This window comes from Tachyglossus aculeatus, chromosome 21, assembly GCF_015852505.1.
Source record: "Tachyglossus aculeatus isolate mTacAcu1 chromosome 21, mTacAcu1.pri, whole genome shotgun sequence".
Taxonomy (NCBI): Eukaryota; Metazoa; Chordata; class Mammalia; order Monotremata; family Tachyglossidae; genus Tachyglossus; species Tachyglossus aculeatus.
Window position 1 is genome coordinate 43,903,094 of NC_052086.1, and position 8,487 is coordinate 43,911,580.

General features: G+C 45.9%; 1 non-coding gene across 1 annotated transcript; it reads right to left on the bottom strand.

Annotated features, from left to right (window-relative positions):
• Positions 1-1,046: 1,046 nt before the first annotated feature.
• LOC119943183 lies at positions 1,047-1,184 on the bottom strand. The gene has a single exon (XR_005455652.1). It is a non-coding gene; the product is annotated as a small nucleolar RNA SNORA7 (small nucleolar RNA).
• Between the last annotated feature and the right edge of the window lie 7,303 nt (positions 1,185-8,487).

An 8,487-nucleotide genomic window follows, 5' to 3' on the forward strand; every position in this document is an offset into this window, starting at 1 on the left:
GGGAGTGGGGGCAATGGGGAGGGGAGGAGGAGCAGGGGAAAGGGGGGGCTCAGGCTGGGAAGGCCTCCTGGTGGAAATGAGCTCTCAGTAGGGCTTTGAAGGGAGGAAGAGAGCTAATTTGGCGGATATGTTTAGGGAAGGTATTCCAGGCCAGAGATAGGACATGGGCCAGGGGTCGACGGCAGGACAGGCGAGAACGAGGTCCCGTGAGGAAGTTAGCGGCAGCAGAGGAGCGGAGTGTGCGGGCTGGGCTGGAGAAGGAGAGAAGAGAGGTGAGGTAGGAGGGGGCAAGGGAATGGAGAGCTTTGAAGCCACTAGTGAAGAGTTTTTGCTTCATGCAGAAGTTGATAGGCAACCACTAGAGATTTTTGAGGAGGGGGGTGACATGCCCAGAGCGTTTCTGAAGAAAGATAATCTGGTTAACAAATGGTAAACGTAGTAAATGGTTAACAAATAATACAATTATTATTATTATTTTTATTATGATTTCCCAGGAGGCTGAGGGGCACTGCCTGAGACTGTGAGCCCACTGTTGGGTAGGGACCGTCTCTATATATTGCCAACTTGTACTCCCCAAGCGCTTAGTACATAAGCGCTCAATAAATACGATTGAATATAGACATTCTTGGATTAAGGGTTCATTCCCCAGGTTTCTCTCCACAGACTACATAGGGTGGTTAACTCCAGCAAAGTTCTCCTCTAGAAGAAGCCTTTAGGGCAAGCTCAGGACCTTAGGACTTTAGTCCCCTTAAACAGTAACATTTTTTTGTTAAGGAGACAATTGGGCTGAGAATTCTTTGAGCCTCCCCAGGACACATTTTGAACATGTCTTGTTTTATACTGTCAAGTCATTTCTGACCCATAGCAACTCCTTGGACACATCTCTCCCAGAATGCCCCACCTCCACCTGCAATCATTTAGAGTATCCATAGAGTTTTCTTGGTAAAAAGCCAGAAGTGGTTTACCATTTTCTTCCATGCAGTCAACTTGAGTCTCTGCCCTCAACTCTCTACCATGTAGCTGCTGCTCAGCACAGGTGTGTTTTGACTTGTAGCAGATTGCCTCCCACTCACTAGCCACTGCCCAAGCTAGGAATGGAATGGGTAGGCCTCTGCCTGACTTTCCCTCCTGAAGCCGAGACTGGTAGAGTACTGGAAACTCTCCAGGTGTGACCCTGAGAGGGGTTCTTTGAACTACAACCCCATAATAATAATAACCAAAATAATCGTGGTACTTAATAGCAATCAGTCAATCATATTTATTGAGCGCTTACTGTGTGCAGAGCACTGTACTAAGCGCTTGGGAAGTACAAGTTGGCAACATATAGAGACAGTTCCTACCCAACAGTGGGCTCACAGTCTAAAAGGGGGGATACAATCGCAGTAATTATGGTATTTAAGTGCTTACTATGTGCCAAGCACTGTGCTAAGCAATGGGGTAGATACAAGCTAATCAGGTTCCATCTGGGGCTCAAAGCCGAAATAGGAGGGAGAACAGAGATTGAATCCCTATTTTGCAAATAAGAGAACTGAGGCAGAGAGAAGTTGTGTGGCAGCCTCAAGATTATAACCTATGTCTACTGACTCCCAGCCCCATAGTCTTTCCATTAGACCATGCTATTTCCATCATTCTATCATAACAAATCAATCAATCAATCGTATTAATAATAATAATGATGGCATTTATTAAGCGCTTACTATGTGCAAAGCACTGTTCTAAGCGCTGGGGTGGTAACAAGGTGATCAGGTCGTCCCACGGTGGGGGCTCACGGTCTTCATCCCCATTTTACAGATGAGGTAACTGAGGCACAGGGAAGTTAAGTGACTTGCCCAAAGTCACACAGCTGACAATTGGTGGAGCTGGGATTTGAACCCATGACCTCTGGCACCCAAGCCCGTGCTCTTTCCACTGAGCCATGCTGAGCACTTACCATGTGCGGAGCAGTGTACTAAGTGCTTGGGAGAGTACTGAAATAAATTCTAGAATAATAATATTATTATTATCCTGATCATTATGCCCTCCCTCCTCAAATCCGCCAGACAATTACTCTCCCCTCTTTTAAAGCCCTATTGAAGGCATAACTCCTCCACGAGGCCTTCCCAGACTAAGCCCCACTATTTCTCATTTCCCATGCCCTTCTGTGTCACCCTGACTTGCTCCCTTTGACCTCCTGCCCCCAGCCCCACAGCACTTATGTATCTATCTATAATTTTATTTATTAGTATTGATGTCTGTCAGCCTCTAGACTGAGAGTTCTTTGTGGACAGGGAATGTCACTGCAAGCTTGGCTTCAGAGTCCATCCTCTCCTGGTTCTCCTCTTATCTCTCCAGCCGTTCATTCTCAGTTTCCTTTGTGGGCTCCTCCTCCCCCTCCCATCCCCTAACTGTAGGAGTTCCTCAAGGGTCAGTTCTTGGTCCCCTTCTGTTCTCCATCTGTACTTACTCCCTTGGTGAACTCATTCTCTCCCATGGCTTCAACTACCATCTCTACACAGATTTCACCCAAATCTATATCTTCTACCCTGTTCTCTCTCCCTCCCTCCAGGCTCGTATCTCCTGCCTTCAGGACATCTCCACCTGGTTGTCTGCCCGCCACCTCAAACTCAACATGTCCAAGTCTGAGGTCCTTATCTTCTCTCCCAAACCCTGTCCTCTCCCTGACTTTCCCATCACTGTGGAAAGCACTACCATCCTTCCTGTCGCACAAGCCGGGAAACTTGGTGTCATCACTGACTCCGCTCTCTCATCCACCCCACACATCCAATCCATCACCAGAACCTGCTGGTCTCACCTTCACAACATTACCAAGATCCATCCTTTCCTCTCCATCTAAACCACTACCTTGTTGGTACAATCTCTCATCCTGTCCTGACTCCATCAGCCTCCTTTCTGATATCCCATTCTCCTGTCTCTCCCCACTTCAGTCTATACTTCACTCTGCTGCCCGGACTATCTTTCTACAGAAATGCTCTGGGCATGTCACTCTCCTCCTCAAAAATCTCCAGTGGTTGCCTATAACCTTCGCATGAAGCACAAACTCCTCATTATTGGCTTCAAAGCTCTCCATCCCCTTGCCCCCTCCTACCTCACCTCCCTTCTCTCCTTCTACAGACCAGCCGGCACCCTCCACTCATCTGCCGCTAACCTCCTCACTGTGCCTCGTTCTCGCCTGTCCTGTTGTCGGCCCCTGGCCCACATCCTACCTCTGACCTGGAATGCCCTCCCTCCGCACATCCACCAAGCTAGCTCTGCTTCCTCCCTTCAAAGCCCTACTGAAAGCTCACCTCCTCCAGGAGGCCTTTCCAGACTGAGCACCCTCCTTCCTCTCCCCCTCCTCCCCTCCCCACCCCTCCCACCTTACCTCCTTCCCCCCCGACATCTCCCGTATATATGTATATATGTTTGTACGTATTTATTACTCTATTTGTACATATTTATTCTATTTATTTTATTTTAATATGTTTTGTTGTCTGTCTCCCCCTTCTAGACTGTGAGCCCACTGTTGGGTAGGGACCGTCTTTATATGTTGCCAACTTGTACTTCCCAAGTGCTTAGTACAGTGCTCTGCACACAGTAAGCGCTCAATAAACACGATTGAATGAATGAATGAATGGAGTGCCCTCCCTCCTCACATCCCCCAAACTAGCTCTCTTTCCCTCTTCAAAGCCCTACTGAGAGCTCACCTCCTCCAGGAGGCCTTCCCAGACTGAACCCCCCTTTTCTTCTGCTCCTCCTCCCCTCCCCATCGCCCCTACTCCCTCCCTCTGCTCTACTCCCTTCCCTGACCCACAGCACTTGTGTTTATTTGTACATATTTATTACTCTATTTTATTAATGATGTGTATATATCTATAATTCTTTTTATCTATTTTGATGTTATTGATGCCTGTCTACTTGTTTTGTTTTGTTGTCTGTTTCCCCCTTCTAGACTGTGAGCCCATTGTTGGCTAGGGATTGTCAAATTGTACTTTCCAAGTGCTTAGTACAGTGCTCTGCACACAGTAAGTACTTAAGTTCAATTGAATGAAGAAAAGACTATGAGAATTTTATTGACAGGGAAGGTTTGTGATTTATATCTCAGGTCAAAGGTAGGCCAAGGAGGGACAGAAAAAGGACTGAGAAGGTCTAGAGGGGCAGGATGGGAAGTCGAATGCAGAAGAGCAGGGATACCAGACAGAGGTTAGAGAATTCAGGAATGGAAACTAGTCCGGGGCAGACTTGACTGAGGAAATGAGTTTTAAGTGTCAATTCTCCCTCACAGGCACTTACCCACTGTGGTTTACTTAAAGCCTCCCCCATTTAAATCCTTTCGCACGATGAAATGGTAGCAGCTTTAAACAGGCCACAGTATTTCACACATTACTTCATGGGATTGCATATGTTTTTTGGCAGATGTCCGTGAGCTAGAGAGGGAGTGGGTTATGATGTCATCTCTTTCTGGGTGGGGCTCGGAGAAGTGGAGTGACTTTTTTTTTTATGGTATTTGTGAAGGGCCTGCTGCACTCCAGGCACTATACTAAGCACTGGGGAATCACGTTGGACACTGTCCCCGTCCCACCTGGGGCTCACAGTCTTAACCCCCATTTTACAGTTGAGGTAACTGAAGTCCAGAGAAGTCAAGTGACTTGCATAGCATTACACAGCAGACATGTGATGTGACATGTGATGAAGCCAGGATTAGAACCCAGTCCTCTGATTCCCAGGTCTGTGCTTGTTCCATTATGTTATGCCGCTTCTCCAAGTTCTTGCCCAAGGTCTCCCAGAGACAGGAAGAAAGGCTACAGTAGAAGCAGCATGGCTCAGTGGAAAGAGCACAGGCTTTGGAGTCAGAGGTCATGGGTTCAAACCCCAGCTCCACCAAATGTCAGCTGTGTGACTTTGGGCAAGTCAGTTAACTTCTTTGTGCCTCAGTGACCTCATCTGTAAAATGGGGATTAAAACTGTGAGCCCCCCGTGGGACAACCTGATCACTTTGTAACCTCCCCAGTGCTTAGAACAGTGCTTTGCACACAGTAAGTGCTTAATAAATGCCAATATTATTATTATTACAGTAATCAATTCAACAACGGTATCAGTAGTAGCAGGGAAGCAACGTGGCTCAGTGGAAAGAGCACAGGCTTGGGAGCCAGAGGTCATGGGTTCTAATCCTAGATCTGCCACCTGTCAGCTGTGTGACTTTGGGCAAGTCACTTCACTTCTCTGGGCCCCTATTACCTCATCTGTAAAATGGGAATTAAGACTGTGAACCTCACGTAGGACAACCTGATCACCTTTTATTACCTCCCAACCCCCAGCAATTAGAACAGTGCTTCGCACATAGTAAGGGCTTAACAAATGCCATTATTATTATTATTAGTATTGTATGGGTGCTTCTGTATGCTTCCTTTCAGCTTTACTTCTCTGTGCCTCAGTTACCTCATCTGAGCCCCATGTGGGACAGGGACTGTGTTCAACCCGATTAGCTTGTATCTACCCCAGTGCTTAGAACAGAGTTTGAAACACAGTAAGCGCTTAACAAAGACCATTATTATTATCTCATCTTTTATTGCGGATATAAGTCCTGCATGGAACCTCCGAGAGGCTAATGACTGAGGGAGTCATTGCTTTGGTGTCTGAGTCATGAGGAGGTTTTGCTTCTCTAGCCGGCTTACTCAGTGTACCCCGATATCATCCATCTTACCTTCAACCCTTTTCGTAGCCTGGAACTCCCTCCCCTCCCATCTATGTCAGGTTACCACTCTCTCCACCTCCAAAGCGGTGCTTAGAACAGTGCTCGGCACATAGTAAGCGCTTAACAAATGCAATCATTATTATTACTATGATCACATCTCCACCAAGAGGCCTTCCCCCAGTTAAGCCCTCTTTTCCCAGGCTCCTTTTCCCTTCTGTGTTGTCTATGCACTTTAATCTGTGACCTTTGAACACTTGATATTCGCCCCACCCCAAACCAACAGCACTTATATAACAGCTGTAAATTATATATTACAAAATACTTATTTACTCATATTAATGTCTGCCTCCCCCTCTAGACTGTAAACTCCTTAATGGCAAGGAACGTGTCTGCTAATTAGGTTAGTGTAATAATAATAAAAAATGATGATGGTATTTGTTAAGTGCTTACTATGTGCCGAGCACTTTTCTAAGTACAGGAGTAGATGCAAGGTAATCAGGGTGTCCTACGTGGGGCTCACAGTCTTAATCCCCATTTTACATATGAGGAAACTGGGGCACAGAGAAATGGCTTGCCCAAGGTCACACAGCTAACAAGTGGTGGAGCCGGGATTAGAACCCAGTCCTCTGACTCCCAAGCCCGTGCTCTTCCCACTGAGCCACGCTGCTTCTACAGTACTTGGGAGAGTATTGTACTCTCTCAAGCACTTAGTACAGTGCACTGCACATTGTAAGCATTCAATGAATTTAATTGATTAGCCACAGTTCCCTACTGACTTGGCTTTATTTTGTGCATTGTGTGTTTGACTTTGTTTTAATGTTCTATTTTTGCATTGCTCTAGATGTGTCTGTCTCAAGTCCCACGCCCAGAACTATAGCCCTGGTTTGTGAGCCCCTATAAGGACAGAGTCCATGCCTAATTCCTACCCATATTTAGTACAGTGCCATGCACACAGTAAGCACTCAATAAATAATAATAATAATGATGGCATTTGTTAAGTGCTTTCTATGTGCCAAGCACTATTCTAAGTGCTGGGCGGGAATACAAGGTAATCAAGTTGTCCCATATGGGGCTCGCAGTCTTAATCCCCATTTTGTAGATGAGGTAACTGAGGCCCAGAGAAGTTGTGACTTGCCCAAAGTCACACAGCTGATGAGTGGCGGAGCCGGGATTCGAACCCGCGGCCTCTGACTCCAAAGCCCACGCTCCTTCCACTGAGCCATGCTATACTACTTCTACTATTGCTATTGCTCCTATTATCACTTAATCAATCATGCTAATTGAGCGATTACTATGTACAGAGCACTGTCCTAAGCACCTGCAAGAGAACTACTACTAAGCATGTTGTGGGTAGAGAAACTACTCTGCTGTATTGTACTCACCCAATCGCTTACAGCGTGGCTCAGTGGAAAGAGCCAGGGCTTTGGAGTCAGAGGTCATGGGTTCAAATCCCGGCTCCGCCGCTTGTCAGCTGTGTAACTTTGGGCAAGTCACTTCACTTCTCTGGGCCTCAGTTCCCTCATCTGGAAAATGGGGATGAAGACTGTGAGCCCCCCGTGGGACAACCTGATCACCTTGTATCTACCCACCGCTTAGAACAGTGCTTTGCACATAGTAAACGCTTAATAAATGCTATTATTATTATTATTTAATAAATAACACTGATCGATTGATTGATTAATACTAGGGAATTGGGAGCAAAAGAGAAAGAGGATTCCCAGGAAAACCACCAGATGGCGGTAGAGAGAAACCCCTTTTGCTCCCTAAATTACTGAGAAGCCGAGGAATTCACACCTAATTCAGGATATTTTCTGACTATTATGGCAATTACGGTATTTGTTATGTTCCTACTATGTGTCAGGCACTATTCTAAGCGCTGGGGAAGATACAAGTTAATCGGGTCAAGCACTGTCCCTGTCCCACTTGGGGCTCATAGCCTAGGAAGGAGAACAGATGTGTATATATCTATAATTCTATTTATTTTTTCATTCATTCATTCAAGTGTATTTATTGAGCACTTACTGTGTGCAGAGCACTGTACTAAGAGCTTGGAAAGTACAAGTTTGCATTATACAGAGACGGCCCCTCCCCAATAACGGGCTCACAGTCTGGAAGGGGGAGGCAGACAACAAAAGAAAACATGTAGACAGGTGTCAGAATCGTCAGAACAAATAGAATTATGGCTATGTGCACATTTATAATGATGCTACTGATGCCTGTTTACCTGTTTTGATGTTTGTCTCCCCACTTCTAGACTGTGAGCCTGTTGTGGGCAGGGGATGTCTCTGTTGCTGAATTGTACTTCCCAAGTGCTTAGTACAGTGCTCTGCACACAGAACGTGCTCAGTAATTATAATAATAATAATAATAATAATGGCATTTAATAAGCACTTACTATGTACAAAGCACTGTTCTAGCGCTGGGGAGGTTACAAGGTGATCAGGTTGTCCCAAGGCGAGCTCACAGTCTTAATTGCTATTTTACAGATTAGGTAACTGAGGCACAGAGAAGTTAAGTGACTTGTCCAAAGTCACACAGCTGACAAGTAGCGGAGCTGGGATTTGAACCCATGACCTCTGACTCCAAAGCCCATGCTCTTTCCACTGAGCCATTGAATGAATGAATATTGAATGCCCATTTTACAGTTGAGGAAACTGAGGTACAGAGTAGTTGAGTGATTTGCCCAAGGCACCAGAAAGGTGGGAGAAGGTGGCTGATAGGGGTGCAGGCCTCTCAATCAGTCAATCAATCTTGTTGTATAATAATAATAATGATAATAATGGTGTTTGTTAAGCACTTACTATGTGCCAAGCACT